Below are 22,436 nucleotides of genomic sequence, written 5' to 3' on the forward strand. Positions count from 1 at the left end.
CACAGCCACACTAACACATTCACACAGCCACATTCACACAGCCACACCAACACATTCACAACAGATACACTGACACATTCACACAGCCACACTGACACATTCACACAGCCACACTGACACATTCACACACAGCCACATTCACACAGCCACACGGACACATTCACACAGCAAAACTGACACATTCACACAGCAAAACTGACACACTCACACAGCAAAACTGACACACTCACACAGCAAAACTGACACACTCACACAGCAAAACTGACACACTCACACAGCCACACTGACACATTCACAACAGATACACTGACACATTCACACAGCCACAATGACACATTCACAACAGATACACTGACACATTCACACAGACACATTCACACACTCACACTGCAACACTGACAAATTCACACAGAAAAACTGTCACATTCATCCAGCAACACTGACACATTCACACACAGATACACTGACACATTCACACAGCAACCCTGCCATTCACACACAGCCACATTCACACAGCCACACTGACACATTCACAACAGATACACTGACACATTCACACAGCAACCCTGCCATTCACAACAGCAACATTCACACAGCCACACTGACACATTCACAACAGATACACTGACACATTCACACAGCAACCCTGCCATTCACAACAGCAACATAGTGTGTATTTTTTGGGGGGAGGAAGAGGTGGAATTTTTATCTGGTCTTCACCGTGGCAACGGACCCCCCCCCCGTCTCTCAACACAAAAACCTCAGATTATGTACAATAAAGTCTAAGCTACACATATATGCCAATATGAAAAAATCTTGAGTTTCCGCATTTTCTGATAATTGACGTTACAGAATAAAATAAAAATGATATGACTTTTTATCAAGAAATTATAAAACAGTTTGACAAACCTGTTGGTAAGCTTTTAAATTATATTAAACTCAACCGTTAATATTTTCCAGTGATGAAGATATGGACGTCTCATAGTATGGTAGGGTATGCAAAATGGGTCAACTTTGAGCGCCTTTACCTCTTGAAAGTGTTTGCACTTCTACAATGGGACAATATGTATTGAAGGTTTTGTGCAAATCAAAAAGTGTGCAGTCAAAAGTGATTGAATTCCAATGGATTTACCCTACTACAAAATCAAATGAAATGTGTGCATCACTCGCCAGATGGACTGTTGAGTGACATGACAGTGCTGCTCTGTTCTATCCTGGTCTGACCCTGACCCTCAGAGCAGGTGCTGCTGGAATCACAGAAAGGGACTTGGTAAACTAGAGGCCACTGCCAACACATGATACATCCACTACGGCACAAATCATTCACATAGGCCTATACGACATGCCCCCCCCCCCCCCCCCCCCCCCACACACACACACACACACACACACACGCCATGATGAGTCAGCACATTTCTCAGAATCACTGTGGCCCAGGCAAAAGTGAACCAGCAACGACCACGAGGACATTGGCCCTTCTGGAAGCCCCTGGCACGGAAACACACACACACACACGTGACCTGTGCCCTAACTGCAGGTCAGTCCATTCATTGGCCATGTCAGTCTTCCTGTTGCTGATACCATTGTCTCCGCATGGCCAACTAAATCCAGATAGAGAGATGTAGTCAGCTCAGCCTTGCTTACCAGGCAGACAGGCAGACAGGCAGACAGGCAGGCAGACAGGCAGACAGGCAGACAGGCCTGGTAAGCAAGGCCATCTTACTGTAAGCCTGGTTCAAATCAAATAAATCAATTCACTTAAAAAAGAAACAATGATAAGATCACTGCTGGTTATGTAAGTTTGGCTTGTCGTCAACCGTTACTCAGACTGTTAACCGTGACAGCCCCGGCTCCATGACCATGATACTGTATGTGGACTCAATGGCTATCTGCATTGACACTTTTAACACTAACTCTTTTGAATCATAACATACACTGCTGCTACTGTTTATTATCTATCCTGTCACTTTATCCCTACCTGTATGTACATATCTACCTCAATTACCTTGTACCGCTGCACATCGACTCGGTACTGGTACACTGTGTATGTAGTCAAGTTATCATGACTCATTGTCTATTTATTCCTTGTGTTATTATTTTTTATTTTTTTACTTGTTGGGAAGGGCCTGCCCATAAGTGAGCATTTCGCTGTTAGTCTACACCAGGTGTTTATGAAGATATACAATTGATTGATTTGGCAGCAATATTGTGTCTACTATTTAGAGTGTTCCGTTAATTGAATTAAAATGTCCATCCTAACCCAGTTAGGCTAAGTAGTTCAGCTGTCTTTTGGTTGGTCAATCTGGACCCATAGTTGTTGCACTGAGGCACACATACTGTTGGTCATTGTTGAACCTATAGATTAAATCCAAAGAAATCCCAGTAGCCTTAAACAGACCCATACAGTTCACATGGAACAGGCTGCTCTTTGTTCCGCTTAGAGCAACACAGAGCCCTATCTCTGGCCTTTGTGCCCTGTTTCTTTCACTGACACACACACACACACACACACACACACACACACACACATACACACACACACACATATCAATAAAAGAGGAATTAGGCCAGAGAGTTCTGGCAGCGATGCTGTTCAGAGAGAGAGACAGACAGGGAGTGATAGAGTGTGTGTGGGGGTGTGCTCTCTGACTGATAATGGAGCCCATCTCATTCTGCAGCCCCATGACAGCACAGGAAGCATGAACAATCGTTATTGTATCTGTTTATGTTGTCTGTGTGTGTATGTGGGGGGGAGAAGGTCAGAGAGAGAGCAGCAGAGAGAGAGCAGCAGAGAGAGCAGAGAGAGAGCAGCAGAGAGAGCAGCAGAGAGAGCAGCAGAGAGAGCAGCAGAGAGAGAGCAGCAGAGAGAGAGCAGCAGAGAGAGAGCAGCAGAGAGAGAGCAGCAGAGAGAGAGCAGCAGAGAGAGAGCAGCAGAGAGAGAGCAGCAGAGAGAGCAGCAGAGAGAGAGCAGCAGAGAGAGAGCAGCAGAGAGAGAGCAGCAGAGAGAGCAGCAGAGAGAGAGCAGCAGAGAGAGAGCAGCAGATGAAGAGAAAACAGAAAATAGAGAGAGCGAGGTAAGAGAAAGGAACCCGTTGAGACCGTCAGTTTTGACACTGAGGGGATTCCTCACACAAGCTGCAGAAAGTGTGATAAGTGTGATAAGTGTATGTGTGGTGTGTGTGTGTGTCTTGTGTGTCTCAGCAGCATTAAAAGCAGCCAATAGACCAGAGAGTGTTCTAGCTACACTGGGTTTAACCTGAGAGATTAGAGATGATACAGTGCCTTCAGAAAGTATCCACACACCTTGGCTTTTTCCACATTGTGTTGTGTTACAGCCTGAATTTAAAATGAAATGTAGATTTAGTGTCACTGGCCTACTTACACACAATACCCCACAATGTCCACAAAGTGGAATTATGTTTTTAGAAATGTTTACAAATGAATTAAAAATGAAAAGCTGAAATGTCTTGAGTCAATAACTATTCAACCCCTTTGTTATGGCAAGACTAAATAAGTTCAGGAGTAAATAATGTGCTTAACAAGTCACATAATAATTTGCATGGACTCACTCTGTGTGCAATAATAGCGTTTAATAGGATTTTTGAATGACTACCTCATCTCTGTAACCAACACATACAATCATCTGTAAGTTCCCTCAGTTGAGCAGTGAATTTCAAAAACAGATTAAACCACAAAGACCAGGGAGGTTTTCCAATGTCTCGCAAAGAAGCGCACCTATTGGAGAAAAAAACAAAAAAACAGACATTGAATATCCCTCTGAGCATGGTGAAGTTAATAATATATTAATTACACCCGGTTACTAAAAAGATATAGGCATCTTTTCTAACTCAGTTGCCGGAGAGGATGGATCAACAACATTGTAGTTAATACACAATACTAACATAATTGACAGAGTGACATTTTCTGTACAGAAAATAAACATTAAAAAACATAACATCCTGTTTGAAACAAGGCACTAAAGTAACAGTGCAAAAATTTGGCAAAGAAATTAACTTTATGTCCTGAAAACAAAGTGTTACGTTTGGGGCGAATTTCAAGCATGGTGGCAACTACAGTTGAAGTCAGAAATGTACATACACCTTAGCCAACTACACTTAGGTCAGTTAGGATCACCACTTTATATTAAGAATGTGAAATGTCAGAATAATAATAGAGAGAATGACTTATTTCAGCTTTTATTTCTTACATCACATTCCCAGTGGGTCAGAAGTGTACATACACTCAATTAGTATTTGGTAGCATTGCCTTTAAATGGTTTAACTTAGGTCAAACATTTCGGGTAGCCTTCCACAAGCTTCCCACAATAAATTGGGTAAATGTTGGCCCATTCCTCCTGACAGAACTGGTGTAACTGAGTCAGGTTTGTAGGCCTCCTTGCTCGAACATGCTTTTTCAGTTCTGCGCACACATTTTCAATAGGATTGAGGTCAGAGCTTTGTGATGGCCACTCCAATACCTTGACATTGTTGTCCTTAAGCCATTTTGCCACAAATTTGGAAGTATGCTTGGGGTCATTGTCCATTTGGAAGACCCATTTACGACCAAGCTTTAACTCCCTGACTGATGTCTTGAGATGGTGGAAAATACTTATTTTCCACCATAATTTGCAAATAAATTCATAAACAATCCTACAATGTGATTTTCTGGATTTTTTTTCTCATTTTGTCTGTCATAGTTGAAGTGTACCTAGGATGAAAATTACAGGCCTCTCATCTTTTTAAGTGGGAGAACTTGCACAATTGGTGGCTGACTAAATACTTTTTTGCCCCACTCTATATATGTAAACCAGGCGTGCGGAGAACAAGACAAAACAAATGTAATAATGCAAAATAGAGTGGCGATGGCTAGAAGGCCGGTGGCGTCGACCGCCGAACGCCGCCCGAACAAGGAGAGGAACCGACTTCGGTGGAAGTTGTGACAGGTACCGAGTAAATGTGCGGGGGTACAGATTAATTGCGGTAATTTGTGAATGTAGGAAGAGGGAAAGTGACTATGCATAGATGATAAACAGCGAGTAGTAGCAGAGTAAAAACAAAGGGGGGACCTAGACTTGGTACTCCGGTACCGCTTGCCCTGCGTTAGCAGAGAGAATAGTCTATGACTTGGGTGACTAGAATCTTAGACCATTTTTTAGGCCTTCCTCTGACACAGCCTGGTATATAGGTCCTGGATGGCAGGAAGCTTGGCCCCAGTGATGTATTGGGCCATATGCATTACCCTCTCTAGCACCTTAGGGTCAGATGCCAAGCAGTTTCCATACCAGGTGGTGATGCAACCAGTCAAGATGCTCTCGATTATGCAGCTGTAGAACTTTTTGAGGATCTGGGAACCCATGCCAGATCGTTTCAGTCTCCTGAGGGGGAAAAGGTGTTGTAGTATCCTCTTCACAACTGTCTTGGTGTGTATGGACCATGATAGTTTGTTGGTGATGTGACCATGATAGTTTGTTGGTGATGTGACCATGATAGTTTGTTGGTGATGTGACCATGATAGTTTGTTGGTGTTGTGGACACTAAGAAACTTCAAACTCTCGACTTGCTCCACTGCAGCCCCATCGATGTAAATAGGGGCCTGTTTTGCCCTCCTTTTCCTGTAGTCCACAATCAACTCCTTGGTCTTGCTCACATTGAGGGAGAGGTTGTTGGCCAGGCAGGTCTTTGCCTGGCAGGTCTTTGACCTCCTCTCTATAGGCTGTCTCATCGTTGTCGGTGATCAGACCTAGCACTGTTGTGTCATCAGCAAACTTAATGATGGTGTTGGAGTCGTACTTGGCCACGCAGCCGTGGGTGAACAGGGAGTACAGGAGGGGACTAAGCACGCACCACTGAGGGGAACGGGTGTTGAGGATCAGCGTGGCGGATGTGTTGTTGCCTACACTTACCACCTGGGGCCAGTCCGTCAGGACGTCCAGGATCCAGTTGCAGAGGGAGGTGTTTAGTCCCAAGGTCCTTAGCTTAGTGATGAGCTTTGTGGGCACCATGGTGTTGAATGCTGAGCTGTAGCCAATGAACAGCATTCTCACATAGGTGTTCCTTTTGTCAAGGTGAGAAAGGGCAGTATGGAGTGTGATTGAGATTGTGTAATTTGTGGATCTGTTGGGGCGGTATGCGAATTGGAGTGGGTCTAGGGTTTCAGGGATGATGCTGACGTGAGCCATGACCAGCCTTTCAAAGCACTTCATGGCTACCGACGGGAGTGCTACGGGGAGGTAGTCATTTATGCAGGTTAACTTCACATTTTTGGGCACAAGGACTATGGTGGTCTGCTTGAAACATGTGGGTATTACAGACTCGGTCAGAGAGAGGTTGAACATGTCAGTGAAGACACTTGCCAATTGGTCTGGGCATGCTCTGAGTACACGCCCTGGTAATCCATCTGGCCTCACGGCTTTGTGAATGTTGACCTGTTTAAAGGTCTTACTCACATCGGAACAACTGATGCTCTCATGCATGCTTCATTGTTGCTCACCTCGTAGCGAGCATAAAAGGCATTTATCTCGTCTGGTAGGCTCGTGTCACTGGGAAGCTCGTGGCTGGGTTTCCCTTTGTAGTTCGTAGTATGCAAGCCCTGCCACATCCAACGAACATCAGAGCCGGTGTAGTAGGATTTAATCTTAGTCCTGTATTGACACTTTGCCTGTTTGATGGTTCGTCTGAGGGCATAGCAGGATTTCTAATAAGCGTCCAGATTAGTGTCCCGCTCCTTGAAAGCGGCATCTCTAGCCTATAGCTTGGTGTGGATGTTGCCTGTAAACCATGGCTTCTGGTTGGGATATGTACGTACAGTCACTGTGGGGACGACATCCTCCATGCATTTATTGATGAAACCGGTGACTGAGGTGGTATATTCCTCAATGCCATTGGATGAATCACGGAACATATTCCAGTCTGTGCTAGCAAAACAATCCGGTAGCGTGCCATCTGTGTCAGCGAGTCACTGGCACTTCCTGCTTTAGTTTTTTGCTTGTTAGCAGGAATTAGGAGGATAAAATTATGGTCAGATTTGCCAAATGGAGGGCGAGGGAAAGCTTTATATGCGTCTCTGTGTTTGGAGTAAAGGAGGTATAGAATTTATTTTCCTCTGGCTACACATGTGACATGCTGGTAGAAATGAAGTCAAACGGATTTATGTTTGCCTGCATTAAAGTCCACGGGCCCCTGGGAGCGCTGCTTCTGGATGAGCATTTTCTTGTTTGCTTATGGCCTTATACAGCTCGTTGAGTCTTAGTACCAGCATCGGTATGTGGTGCTATATAGACAGCTACTATATAGACAGCTACGATAATATAAATGAGAACTCTCTTGGTAGATAGTGTGGTCTACAGCTTATCATGAAGTACTCTACCTAAGGCGAGCAATACCTCAATAATTCCTTAAAATTAGACATTGTGCACCAGCAGTTATTGACAAATATTTATGGGTATGCTTGTAGGATTGTTTAAACAGAATAGAGATAAATAAGCTCAGGCAAAATCCTAGAGGAAAACCTGGCTCAGTCTGTTTCCAACAGACACTGGGAGACAAATTCACGTTTCAGCAGGACAATAACATAAAACACTGGAGTTGCTTACTAAGACGACATTATGAGGTATTGTGTGTAGATGGGTGAAAACTATTTAATCCATTTTGATTTAAGGATATAACAGAACAAAATGTGGAATAAGTCAAGGGGTATGAATACTTTCTGAAGGCACTGTAGGTGATTTGTGGGGGTTGGGGGTGAATGGGTAGGTAACAGGTATCCTCCTGTAACACCAGGTATGACACCCTATCCTGATAAATGAAACCTACAGGGAACCTTTACTGCCAAGTCTATAACTTTCCAGGAACAAGACGAACCAGAATACACATGCACACTAACACACACACACAAACCAACGTATGAGAAAAGAGGTGCAGTGGACAGAGAAATGCCAGAGCTTCAGTTATACCTGTGGGCTCGGACACAGCTATGTGGCCTCCCTGAAGAGTTGTCAGGCAGACAGTACATTGTCACTGTTTGAGGATCCACGGTTGGTTTGTATTTGTTCTGGCAGAGTGCATGCCAAACATGTCATAGAGCTCTTAGTTAAACAGTGACATGAGAAAGAAAGAATTGACACTGCACCCTATTAAAAGTTCTTAGGGATAGGCGTTCTGTCAACGGGACAGTTGTATATCATGCAGCGTCTTGTGTCCAGATCGCAGATTTTAGAGGCTGAATGCGTCAATTCTTGTTAATATAACTGCACTGTCCAATTTACAGTAGCTATTACCTTCGAAAAAAAAACATGCTATTGTTTGAGGAGAGCTCCTAACAACAAACACTTTTTTTCACCACAATAGCTTTGATAAATTCACCTCAAGGTGAAATGTGTACTTTCATTCTGAAATCTTACTCTGATTTATCATCCAAGGGGTCCTAGAGATAACATGAAGTGTCATTGTGTTTGATAAAATCCTTTTTCAAATCCTAAAAAGGTCCATATTGCATGCACAATCGATTTTGTATTTACACTTGTTCAATTTGCAAAGAAAGGAATCTGTGAAAGTCTAACCCAAAACGTTGTTTCAACGAGTCAAATGACATTCGTATGTATTCCTCAGAGATCCTAGAATGTAACCAGACTTCACTATATCATTAGGGGTGCAGTATATCCTATAGGACACCAAATTTGGTCAGAGAGCGACACCCTCATGGCATGCCAATGATGCAGTAGGTCTTCATTTGATCGACTATATCTTTGTCAAATAAGCTCCAATCGGGATCAAATAAAGCCAGCTAGATAATCCCATAACGCCCAGCACATTGGCTATCTGGAAACCCTGTATATGTCTCAAAATGTAGCTGCCAACCTTTTGCGACAGCATGCCTTTTCCTTTTGGACAACACTTATAAGAATATTCAGAGTTATGAAGTTATGAAAACTGGTTGTTTTGCAAATGTTGTAATATGGCTACTAATACTGGAAAAGCTAAATCAAAGTCGAAGTACACAGATTTGATGATATTCTTGCAGAAAAATGTAATATGAATGCAAATGTCTCCTTCACAATTCGCCCAAATACACCTTGGTGACTTCACACTAATTGTCATGTTGTTCGCGCATACTTCAAGTTATTAGTCTGAAACTTTGCACATGCACTGCTGCAATCTAGTGGACACCATCGGAATTACAACCGGGACCTTTCTCTTGCATTTCAAAGATGGTGTTAGAAAAAAACTGGTTGTTTTTTTCTTTGTATATTTTTCTACCAGATCTATTGTGTTATATTCTCCTACATTCAATTCACATTTCCACAAACTTCAAAGTGTTTCCATTCAAATGATACCAAGAATATGCATATCCTTGCTTCAGGGCCTGAGCCACAGGCAGTCAGATTTGGGTATGTCATTTTAGGTCGAAAATTGAAAAAAAGGGGGTTATTCCTATTAAAGGGGAACTGCACCGGCTGATTTGACCTTGTTTTTATGGTTGCTCCTCAAGAAATGCTGGTGGCCATGACAGAGCCAAACACGAGTTGGCTTGGGAGTGTGGTTTGATGTGAGTGTTTCTTGGGTGTGTCCTTGCCACCACCAAGACACACCCATGTGTCAGAACCTTTCCCACAGCCATTTCCTCCCACTCTAACACAACAAACTGTTAGGCGTGTGTAGAGTCATAAATACATGTAGATGGATTGGGAAATTAAAACCAGGTGTGTATGGAACAAGACAAAACAAATGGACATATGAGAAATGGAGCGGCGATGGCTAGAAAGCCGGTGACGTTGATCGCCGAACGCTTCCTGAACAAGGAGAGGAGCTGACTTCGGCGGAAGTCGTGACACAAACAAACCCTCTAAAGATTGAGTTAAATAACTACAGGCAGATGTATGGTGAGATGCCGGGGGAAGCTTTGAATAGGTTAGTAGCCTACAGAGTAATATGAGAAGAATGAAATTCAAGAATTGATGTAGATTTTCTAAAAATGTGGTTTCCAACCATTTATAGCATTAAAAAATGAAACATATCGCAAGCTACTCTTTTTCTAGCTTGAAAGTTTTGATAACTTTCAAATTTAGTAACAGGTCCGTGTAGAATAAACACCCTTTACATAATACCATAGAAGCAGTGTTATGCTAATATAACAATGCCAATACAGATATTGTGCCTATCTGTATTTTTCTGGTGGTAATGGGGCTACCTTGGCAAACATGTCAGTGTGGCCATACCTTCCTGTGAGGTGTCTTGTATACAACAGGAATTCCCTGATCCTGGTGCAGAATACACAGGGTTTCTCCCTCCCAATATTGACTGATAACGTTCAATTCCATAATAAAAAATACAATAAAAGGTAAAAGTTGTGTTCAGTAACATTTTAACGCAGAGTGCCAGGTCTCTCTCCATTCAGAGACATCGGTATCAAGCCTAACTGTCAGTCTGGATTTCATCACATCATCTCGCAAGTCTCCATGTGCTGGCTCGATACATGTTGAGTGCCTGATCTCTCTGCATCTAATGCATCCGTGAACACAGTCGCTGTTCTATTACAAATGGCAGTTAGGAAACTGGACACCTCTCGAACAACTGGAACTTGTAAGGTGGTGTTGACCGGGAGGGCTTGTAGCAGGATGATATAATAGATAGCCTAGTGAGAAATTGCATTTTATTCTAAAGACAGAACAAAGCTTTTTGCTAATGCACTTCACAACTAGTTGTATCTGCTTTGCTGGGGAATTAGCCTACTAGGTTATCAAGCCGGGGTATTTTTTATAGAACTTTTCAAATATACACTGGGTGTACAAAACATTAGGAACACCTTCCTAATATTGAGTTGCACCTCCGCTTTTGCCCTCAGAACAGACTAGATTCATAGGGGCATGGACTCTACAAGGTGTTGAAAGCATTCCACAGGGATGCTGGCCCATGTTGACTCCAATGCTTCCCACAGATGTGTGAAGTTTTTCTGGATGTCCTTTGGGTGTTGGACCATTCTTGATACACACGGGAAAATGTTGAGCGTGAAAAACCCAGCAGCGTTGCAGTTCTTGACACACTCAAGCCAGTGCACCTGGCGTCTACTACCAGACCCCGTTCAAAGGCACTTACATGTTTTGTCTTGCCCATTGATCCTCTGAATGGCACACATACACAATCCATTTCTCAATAGTCTCAAGACTTCTTTAACCTTTAGCCTCCCCTTCATTTACACCAATTGAAGTGGATTTAACAGCTGACATCAATAAGGGCTCATAGCCTTCACCTGGGTTCACCTTGTCAGTCTATGTCATGGAAAGAACAGGTGTCCCTAATGTTTTATACACTTAGTGTACATAACCAGAAGTCTCACTACCTGTCACACCCTGACCATAGAGAGCCATTGTTTCTCAATGGTGAAGTAGGTCAGGGCGTGACTGGGGGTGATCTAGTTCATTTATTTCTATACGGTGTTCTAAGTTAATTTTTGTATATTTTTTTGGGGGGGGGGGGGCGATGAAACAACAGAGCCCTATTCAATGAAGAGAAGCGAAGTGGGCGGAGAGCTGTTTTGCATGTGGAGCTTGGCAAAAGGAGGCATGATTGGTTGACATAATTGTAATCCAACCCCAACCTTAATTTACTCATTGTGAAGAACTGAGGTTCCAAACTCTGTTTTAGATGAGACTGGTGTTATGACCAAAACGATCCTATTTACACTTTGTAGTCAATGTTGACACTAGAATAAATGTGTCTGACTCATATCGATGCCACATAGGCCGTTTTCAATGGGATTAGTGGATTTTTAGGGGCAGTCACTCTCTAAAAGATGTGAATTAGCCTGTTTAGTGCCTATGGCTACCTGATATCATGATTACTAGTTAGCTAGATATGCTGAACTTGAACAACTGTTATCCAGGGTGTGTTCGTAGATTCACTCTGGCTACCTACTTCGATTTCAGAGCACTCTGCTCTGTGTATGCCAAAGTGCAGAATCCCTGATGAATGTACGAGCACGCAACACTCTCTAAATATGAACTGTATCAGTAACCGTCAGCAAATAAAGTAATTACATTGTTACAAGCAGCACAGTTAGTCACTAACGCTCTAGATAACATGTTAACAGCCTAACCAGCTCTGCTAGGGCGAGTAAAATGGCCAGAGTGAGGTGTTCTCTCATTTGTGTCTGGAAGTAGTTAGCAAGCTAGCCAACTTTAGCCAGTTAGGTTGGGTGCTTGACTGCCATTGTGAAGAATGCTCAGATCAACCCTACTCCTCGGCCAGAGTGTCCAGTGTCAATAGAGCAGTGGGTCTGAATTCACGAACAGACAATCTGACAACACTCTGAATTTACTAACAGCCCAGAGCATATTGGAGGTAATTTACGACCGGACCCTTATTTGTCAATCAAATGTATATTGGCCTCAATCAAATGTGACTTGTTTCAGGAAACTAGGCGTATGTAGCATGTCACTACTTCAAAGGAGAGGCATTTGAATGTTGGCATTTTCTGCCAAAAATAAATGTTTTCTGGAACATGTAACTTTCATGTGCCTTAATAACAAACTTGTATGCCATCTGTAAATACGAATAAAACTGTTATATTACAAGCCTAGTTGGTTTAGCCACGGAAAAAGTCAGGACCCTGCTCCTAGCCATGATTGGCTGAGATAATGGATGGGCTGGACATGCTGAGAGATGAGTTCAGATTGGTCTGCCATGTAGCGAAATTCTGTCTATAACATGAGCTGCTCAGTACAGTATGTGTAAACAATCCATTCTACCTCGAACTGCAAAAGAGTTGCTACTGCTCTCCATATATTATTTGTATCTCAGAAATCCATTTGCATTGCTAGTTATAGCCTAATGTTAGCTAGTTAGCTAACATTGAACTTAGTTGGTTAGCTGTAACTACCTGCAGATTCATACATGGCTAACTATGACAATCAGTATGGGTTTGGATTATTGCCATGTTCAAAACAACTGGGAACTCGGAAATCTCCCGACTTCCGTCTTCGGTGCATTCAAGACAACTGGAAACCTCTTTCTAGAGCTCCGACTTTCCGAGCTGAAGATCACTGGCATCATGATTTCACCTCACATTTTTTCAAGTTCCCAGTTGTCTGGAAAGCACCATTAGGTTAATTGTCTAAACAAAAGACTCCACTTCACCAGAGGATTACGGTCATGCATTGTATTTCATGAACATTTCTATTTTTGACATGCTACGATGCAAACATGCAAGTAATCATTTCATTGAACTGTTTACACCATCTGTATCCTATGAATGTGACAAATACAGTTCGATTTTTATTTGATATAATGTGCGTTTACCAAAGACAAATTAGGACATAGGCCATGGACTAAATAAAGTGTATTTTTGCTACTATTTTCACCACTTTTAGTCTTGAAAGCATTGGTTGTTTATTACAGTACCTTACTCACGCTGTCTAGCACATGGCCTCACATGTGGGGTTTAAGAGGGTGTGTCACACCCTGACCTTAGTATTCTTTGTTTTCCTTGTTAATGTGGTTAGGTCAGGGTGTGACATGGGTGATGTATGTGTTTTTTGTCTTGTCTAGGGATTTTGTATGTTTATGTGGCTGTGTCCTTTCTAGGTAAATTGTATGTCTATGGTTGCCTAGATTGGTTCTCAATTAGAGGCAGCTGTCTGTCGTTGTCTCTGATTGGGAACCATATTTAGGCAGCTATATTCTGTGGGTACTTTGTGTCAGCACAGTTTTCTTATTATAGCTTCACAGTCGTTATTCGTTTATTGTTTTGGTTCAGTTTACTTCATGTTCTTTCTTCAATAAAGAAGAATGTATACTAACCACGCTGCGTTTTGGTCCTCACCTTCTACTCCATACGACGACCGTCACAGTGTGAACGATGCTGAATGGGTGTATACAAAGAAGAGCTCTCCAGTAGGTGTACCAAAACATTTTAGGGCCATTTTCTCAAAAGTGGTGTTACAAGTTTATCAACTTTCAAAGCAGAATCACTTTCCCATTGTTCCTCAACTGCAGTGTATTATATACAATTTTCTATCTCTGAGTCTTTCCTTTTAGCCAACGTAAAAAAACATTTCAAATTTCGCTACATTGGATCGAATTGAGACGGTCGGTCACAAATGTATTTTGCCATTGATCAAATGGGCGTGCAAGCAGGGAAGTTCCAATCCAGTTGTCAAAACGTGGGTTGGGACAAGCATGCATTGGCAGGCAAGCTGCAGAAGAAACAGCAGGCTCATATTCCCCTGACAGCATGTTAAAATGGTGCCAGTTCCACTTTAAAGGGTAACTACACAAAAATGAATTACTTACATTTTTTCTCAGATCTCACTAGTGGTCTTCTGATGTGGTTTAAGCACCCAAAAATTGGGTGTTCTATTACAAAAGTGTGACTTTGAAAAACATTTAGACTAAGTTGACAGCCTCATTTATATGTTTCAGTAGTAGGCCTACTATTAGCCTACTTTCAAAGTACAATCTTGGTTTGGCCTGGGATTTATAATTGTAGGTCATTCAGAGTGTATGTCACTGTTTCTCACATCATTTTTCACGCAAGGCACCTTTCCTTCGCCGAGCAGGCTGTTTGGGAAGTTATGGTCAAAGTTAGAGTATAAATCCACTTCCAGACACCACTACACCACTGCAGTCATGACAAGTGATTTGAGAACAACAAATTAATTAACTAGCACTAGCTACCTACATACTTCTTCCTCATAATTCTTGTTTGCCTCATTCATTGTATCCTGACTGCCCCCAGTCCTACCAGTCATTACTATGGCCAACACAGCAAGGGACAAAAATACAAAATAATCATCCAACAGGGTATTCTTTCTGGATATGGAGCTAGGGCTGGAAATGAATGGCATCCCATCGTCCTGGGGACGATAACAAAATATGTCTGGGACGGTTCAAGCAGACTGGGACAGTTCTGGAACGATAAATCCAAAATTCATACAACTAGGCCTACTGTACAACAAAAAATGTAAAAAGCAATGAGGCTAATACAACAGATCAGAATGCTTAGTTTAAAATGTTGATAAACTATTATACGTTAGACCTAGTTGGTAGCTAGCTACCTAACATCAGCTATGCTAGAGATGATGGTGATAATGATTATTAAAATAAAAGAGTGACTAATCCCATTATATAGATACATAACCAGCAGTCTATCGTCTATCTACCGGTATACAATGAACTCCAACCACCTATTCCACATGATATAAGGTCCTTCAGCAGGGCATGCAAACCATTGTTGTTGGCTGTTCATCCTGCTGGAAGCACTGCATTGCATGGTCAATCCGTATAGGGCTTTTAAGGATGGTGGCGATGAAACAACGGCGCCCCATTCAATGAAGGGAAGCGACATGGGCGAAGGGGCGATTTGCTGACATAATTGTAACCCAGGCTTAAATTTACTCGTTGTGACGCACTGAGATTCCAAACTCCATTTTAGACGAAACTGACTTTATGTCCAAAATTATCCTATTTACACTTTCTAGCCAATTTTGACATTAGTATAAATGCGTCTAACTCATATTGATGCCACATATGCCGTTTCCAAAAGGGATTTGTTTTTTTGTAGGGGCAGTCGCTCTTTAAAAGACATTACTTACCCTGTTTAGTGCTTGACCTCGAGGACACCTTGACAGTCGAGAACCGCAGCATTTACTTTAAGATAATATATACAGTACCAGTCAAAAGTTTGGACACACCTACTCATTTTTCATAATTTGTACTATTTTCTACATTGTAGAATAATAGGAAGACATCAAAACTATGAAATAACAGATATGGAATCATGTAGTAACCAAAAAAGTGTTTGAAAAAATCTAAATATGTTTTATATTTATGATTCTTCAAAGTTGCCTCCCTTTGCCTTGATGACTGCTTTGCACACTCTTGGCATTCTCTCAACCAGCTTCACTAGGTAGTGACCCGGAATGCTTTTCCAACAGTCTTGAAGGAGTTCCCACATATGTTGTTTGCTTTTCCTTCACTCTGCGGTCCATCTCATCCCAGACCATCTCAATTGGATTGAGGTCGGGTGATTGTGGAGACCAAGTCATCTGATGACGAGTTTTGGAAGAAATATCTTTGTTTCTGGCCATTTTGAGCCTGTAATTGAACCCACAAATGCTGACGCTCCAGATACTCAACTAGTCTAAAGAAGGCCCGTTTTATTGCTTCTTTAAATCAGCACAACAGTTTTCAGCTGTGCTAACATAATTGCAAAAGGGTTTTTTAATGATCAGTTAGCCTTTTAAAATGATAAACTTGGATTAGCTAACACAACTTGCCAGTGGAACACAGGAGTGATGGTCGCTGATAATAGGCCTCTGTACGCCTACGTAGATATTCCATTAAAAATCAGCTGTTTCCAGCTACAATATTCATTTACAACATTAACAATGTGAACACTGTATTTCTGATCTATTTTATTTTATTTTAAATGTGCTTTTCTTTAAAAAAAACAATGAAATATCTAAGTGACCCCTAACGTTTGAATGGTAGTGTATATAGAGTTGAAGTCAGAAGTTTACATACACCTCAGCCAAATACATTTAAACTCAGTTTTTCACAATTCCTGACATTTAATCCGAGTAAAAAGTCCCTGTCTTAGGTCAGTTAGGATCACCACTTTATTTTAAGAATGTGAAATGTGAGAATAATAGTAGAGAATTATATATTTCAGCTTTTATTTCTTGCATCACATTCCCAGTGGGTCAGAAGTTTACATACACTCAATTGGTATTTGGTAGAGTAGAATTACCTTTAAATTGTTAATTTGGGTCAAACATTTCAGGTAGCCTTCCACAAGCTTCCCACAATAAGTTGTGTGAATTTTGGCCCATTCCTCCTGACAGAACTGGTGTAACTGAGTCAGGTTTGTAGGCCTCCTTGCTCACGCTTTTTCAGTTCTGCCCACAGATTTTCTATGGGATTGAGGTCCGGGCTTTGTGATGGCCACTCCAATACCTTGACTTTGTTCTTAGGCCATTTTTCCACAACTTTGGAAGTATGCTTGAGGTCATTGTCCATTTGGCGACCAAGCTTTAACTTCCTTCCTGATGTCTTGAGATGTTGCATCAATATATCCACATAATTTTCCTCCTCATGATTCCATCCATTTTGTGAAGTGCACCAGTCCCTCCTGCAGCAAAGCACCTACACAACATGATGCTGCCACCCCGTGCTTTGCGGTTGGGATGGTATTCTTCGGCTTGCAAGCCTCCCCCTCTTCCCTCCAAACATAACAATGGTCATTATGGCCAAACAGTTCTATTTTTGTTTCATCAGACCAGAGGACGTTTCTCCAAAAAGTATGATATTTGTTATTGTGCAGTTGCAAACCGTAGTCTGTTTTTGTTAAGGTGGTTTTGGAGCAGTGGCTTCTTCCTTGCTGAGCGGCCTTTCAGGTTATGTCGATATAGGACTCGTTTAACTGTGGATATAGATACTTTGTACCTGTTTCCTCCAGCATCTTCACAAGGTCCTTTGCTGTTGTACTGGGATTGATTTGCACTTTTTGCACCAAAGTACGTTCATCTCTAGGAGACAGAATGCATCTCCTTTCTGAGCGGTATGATGGCTGTGTGGTCCCATGGTGTTTATACTTGCGTACTATTGTTTGTACAGATGAATGTGGTACCTTCAGACGTTTGGAAATTGCTCCCAAGGATGAACCAGACTTGTGGAGGTCTACAATTGTTTTTCTGAGGTATTGGCTGATTTCTTTTGATTTTCCCGGGATGTCAAGCAAAGAGGCACTGAGTTTGAAGGTAGGCCTTGAAATACATCCACAGGTACACCTCCAATTGACTCAAATGATGTCAATTTGCCTATCAGAAGCTTCTAAAGTCATGGCATAATTTTCTGGATTTTTCCAAGCTGCTTAAAGGCACAGTCAACTTAATGTATGTAAACTTCTGACCCACTGGAATTGTGAAACAGTGAATTATAAGTGAAATAATCTGTCTGTAAACAAATGTTGGAAAAATGACTTGTGTCATGCACAAAGTAGATGTCCTAAACGACTTGCCAAAACTATAGTTTGTTAACAAGAAATTTGTGGAGTGGTTGAAAAACTAGTTTTAATGACTCCAACCTGTTTATGTAAACTTCCAACTTCAACTGTATATATATATATATATATATATATATACGAACCGAGCATAAGCATGGCTGGTTTGCCGGCAACCTTCACAGCCTTGACGGGACTAAAATTAGAGGTGATAAGCTGCTCTGTGGCCTTTTCAGACAGCGCACCACAGCACTGTGGGACGGTGTGACAGAGAAACATAGTTATGTTCTGTTCCACCCAGATGAATCTGTTTCCTCTCAGAGACCAGTGGCCACTTCCTCTCCAGCTCAACCAGACAGTGCTGTTCCAGGCCAGGGCCTTTGGTTAGGGAAGTGAATTGTAGTGATCAATTAAGAATATGTGGAAAAAAGTTACCTTAAAAAAATAATTAAGTAATAGGCCTACGTTAGTTAGAAAGCGATCTATATCGCCATATTGTTTCTCACGTTCCTGTCACATTAGTGGTCATATTTCGAACTGAAAGAGAAAAAGAATGGCCACACAATAAATCTCATTCAGTCAGCCTTCATTACCTGAACTAAAGATATGAAACCACATAAGCATCCAGAAACCACAAGCCAAAGCCAAGTTCCACAGTGACACCTCAAACAACAACACTACCTCTGCACACCATTCATACCAACCCAGTCAAAACAGTCTCTTCTATTCCCCATCCATTCATCACTAACAAAACACTGAAAGTTGTTCCTTTACAAGCATTTCACTGTACCCGCAATGACATCTGCTAAATATGTGTATGTGAACAATAACATTTGATTTGATTTGCTTTGAGACCAACAGCAATCTGTCTACCTGTATGTACTCAAACAATAACTCCCTCTATCACAGTTACTTACCAGTGTCTAATAATACCATAATACATTAATGCCAATGTTAACATTCTTATCCTGTATCTAAACAACACAAGTGCTTATGTTGTGTGGGAGGCAGGCTCTGTTTACAAATGCTCCATTCATTTGGCCAGGTAACAGCCTGGGTAAATAAATACAACACTCTGAAGGCGTTTCACACTCACATAAACAGAGGCAGAGTCCATGGTCAGATCACATCATGGGTCCTCAGTCTAATGCGGGCAACCACACAGCAGGCAGAGCATCACAGAAACAGAGAGAGAGCAGCTTCACAGCCTGCTCACAATCACAGCAGCTCCAGACCAGGCAGGCACAAAGTGAACAGAGCGGAGGGGAGCGAGGTGGATGGGGAGGGAGGAGGGCTGGCAAGCGTCATCGTGGTGGTCTGACCAGCGGAGTGAGACATGAATGGCTGTGTCTGAAGCGCCCTGAAGGGGCAGAGATGCTCTCAGCCACTTACCAGACAGATACCGGGATACTGTACTTATAATTTCCACCTGCATCTGCTTGTGTGTGTTTGTTTTTGTGTTTTTGTGTATGAGTGTAAATGATAAAGAGAGAGCTAGAGATTGGCAGAAAAAGATTGGTTGAATAAGTGAATCGATCAATACAAAAAAAACATTCAGTTAAAATCATCATAGAAGCTTGTTTTCCTACTTCTTTCTAGAGTAGAACGAGAATTTAACACCCATGTCTTCTTGTAAAACATTGGAGGGAAAAAAATAGAAATTCAACTGCCAATCCTCAAAATAATTCCACGCTGCTCTCTCTCTCTCTAAGAAACAGGCTGGTGATGCCACCCACATAACCACTTGTTTCATGGTTGTGTCCAACTAAAGACTGAAAAACAGCTTCTATCTCAAGGCCATCAGACTGTTAGATAGCCATCACTAGCCAGGCCTCCACCCTGTAAGCTGCACTGAACTTAGTCACCGTCATTAGCCGGCTACCACCCGGTTACTCAACCCTACACCTTAGAGGCTACTGCCCATACACATGGACAACTGGTCACTTTAGTAATGGAACCCAGGCCACTTTAATACTGTTTTACCCATTTTATATGTATATACTGTATTCTAGTCAAGGCCATCCTTTTCAACTATTGCTGTACATAGACTATTCTATCCACGTATTCTTCAGATATACTACATATTCTATCCACATACTGTCCATAATGTCTATACATCCCATCACGTATATATATATATATACACACACACACACACACACACACACACACAGTACCAGTCAAAAGTTTGGACACACATGGCATTATTTTCAACTAACTCCGCAACTCCTCCAACTATTGACATTTTTCACAACTGCCACCAGTTTGATGCCAAAACATTGACAAAAGAATAAGTACTGATATAGTAAAATAAATACAAATGTGTAAAAAGGATATTTCATGCTGAAACCCTCATTCTAAACATCAGTCATATTCACTAAGTTGATGGTTTATATTTAGGATAATGTTTTACAGCTTTGTCGTTCTATATACAGTACCAGTCAAAAGTTTGGACACACCTACTCATTCAAGGGTTTTTCTTTATTTGCACTATTTTCTACATTGTAGAATAATAGTGAAGACATCAAAACTATGAAATAACACATATGGAATCATGTAGTATTCCAAAAAGTGTTAAACAAATAAAAATATATTTTATATTTGAGATTCTTCAAAGTAGCCACCCTTTGCCTTGATGACAGCTTTGCACACTCTTGGGATTCTCTCAACCAGCTTCACCTGGAATGCTTTTCCAACAGTCTTGCTTTTCCTTCACTCTGTGGACTCATTAGACCAAAGGACAGATTTCCAAACCATCTCAATTGAGTTGAGTTCAGGTGATTGTGGAGGCCAGGTCATCTGATGCAGACATCTATCATTCTCCTTCTTGGTCAAATAGCCCTTACACAGCCTGGAGATTTCTGAGGCTGGTAACTCTAATGAACTTATCCTCTGCAGCACAGGTAAGTGATGATAGACTGTCGTTTCACTTTGCTTATTTCAGCTGTTCTTGCAATAATATGGACTTGGTATTTTAACAAATAGGGCTATCTTTTGTATACCACCCCTACCTTGTCACAACACAACTGATTGGCTCAAACATTAAGAAGGAAAACATATCCACAAATGAACTTAACAAGGTACACCTGTTAATTGAAACACATTCCAGGTGACTACCTCATGAAGCTGGTTGAGAGAATGCCAGGAGTGTGCAAAGTTGTCATCAAGGCAAAGGGTGGCTATTTTGAAGCATATAAATGAACAGGTATGCCTTGTTAAAAGTGAATTTGTGGAATGTATTTTATTTATTTATTCCTTAGTGTGTTTGAGACAAAACAGCAAAACAGCAAATTATCACAGAAATAAAAGATGCTTGCAGTGCTTTTAATATGTTAAGCTACTAACACATTAAAGCAGATATTACAGTGTATAAGTTATACTATTGGCCAAACAAATGTCTGTAACATAGCACAGATGGAGATACAAATCTAGGGTTCCTTCGTGATATATGGTAAACAAGCAACTTGCTTCGTTGACATGACAGTGAAACGTTAAAGTAATTGAAGTGTAACAAATTTACAACATCAACATGTGGCTGAATGATAGCCCAGGAATGGATTGTATTGATACAATATAAGTGTATAACGTAGCGAGCTAGAATAGTGAGGGACAATCTGCATCACTGAAACAGACAGGTTGACAGTGCTTGAAGTCATGTTTGATTGTGTCATTATAAACCAAGACTTATGAAACATGGTTTTGCGAAAGAAACAACTGTTACGTCTAAAAAAGCCGTAGTATTGCACCATAACGATTTCAATAACTGTCACACTATACACATTTACATTACATTTAGTGATGATAACTTTAGCAGTAAATTGACACTTACATGGGAGATGAAAAAAACTGCTAGTCAACACACGTCCAACCACAACGCAACGGCACCCCTCCTCTCTGCGCTCTCCCATGCTGACGTAGGAATAATAGGACGTACAGCAGCAGAGGGCACGGGCGGACCAAACCATTTGGTTCGTTTAGGGGAGCTCACTGCAAAATATCCTCAATTGAATATAGTCTAAACATGCTTCAATAATTTATATATGCTACTCGAGCTATATTGGTAATTGAAACAAATACATTCTTTACAATATTGTGCAGAATTTGTAACGATTGTATTCATAATCTAATATAAACTTTTTATTCAACTTGATTATTACAGAGGAACTCGATTTTATTGATGTACAGCTGGTGCCTGTTTCCTGGTCATGCCTATTCTAATTTGTGACCTGGTGGCCGTACACATCAGTCATAATAAAAACACTGATTGGTTACGTGGAAAGATTGATCTCGACATTTTCTCAATACAGTCCAGCTCAGTGACATGACACACACTGTATCTAAATTTACCATCAAACCTGGAGAGGAGAGGACAGAGAGTTGATAGGCCCTAGGAAAACCTGAGAGAAACCACACACATAAGCAGTGCCCCACAAAAGCAGAAC

At 41.4% G+C, this 22,436-nt stretch overlaps 1 protein-coding gene across 2 annotated transcripts in view; it reads right to left on the bottom strand.

Moving 5' to 3' along the window:
- The window catches only part of LOC109869074 (transmembrane and coiled-coil domains protein 1-like), a 101,687-nt gene extending 79,787 nt beyond the window's left edge, over window positions 1-21,900 (bottom strand). Inside the window, exon 1 of one of the 2 annotated variants that reach the window (XM_020458925.2) lies at window positions 21,824-21,900. The gene's annotated coding sequence lies outside the window, so the exon portion shown is untranslated. Of the gene's footprint in view, window positions 1-19,090; window positions 19,923-21,823 lie in introns of those variants that run through there. The other variant, XM_031803634.1, reaches the window with a different exon arrangement.
- Between the last annotated feature and the right edge of the window lie 536 nt (window positions 21,901-22,436).

This window comes from Oncorhynchus kisutch, linkage group LG24 (assembly GCF_002021735.2).
Source record: "Oncorhynchus kisutch isolate 150728-3 linkage group LG24, Okis_V2, whole genome shotgun sequence".
NCBI classification, from domain to species: Eukaryota; Metazoa; Chordata; class Actinopteri; order Salmoniformes; family Salmonidae; genus Oncorhynchus; species Oncorhynchus kisutch.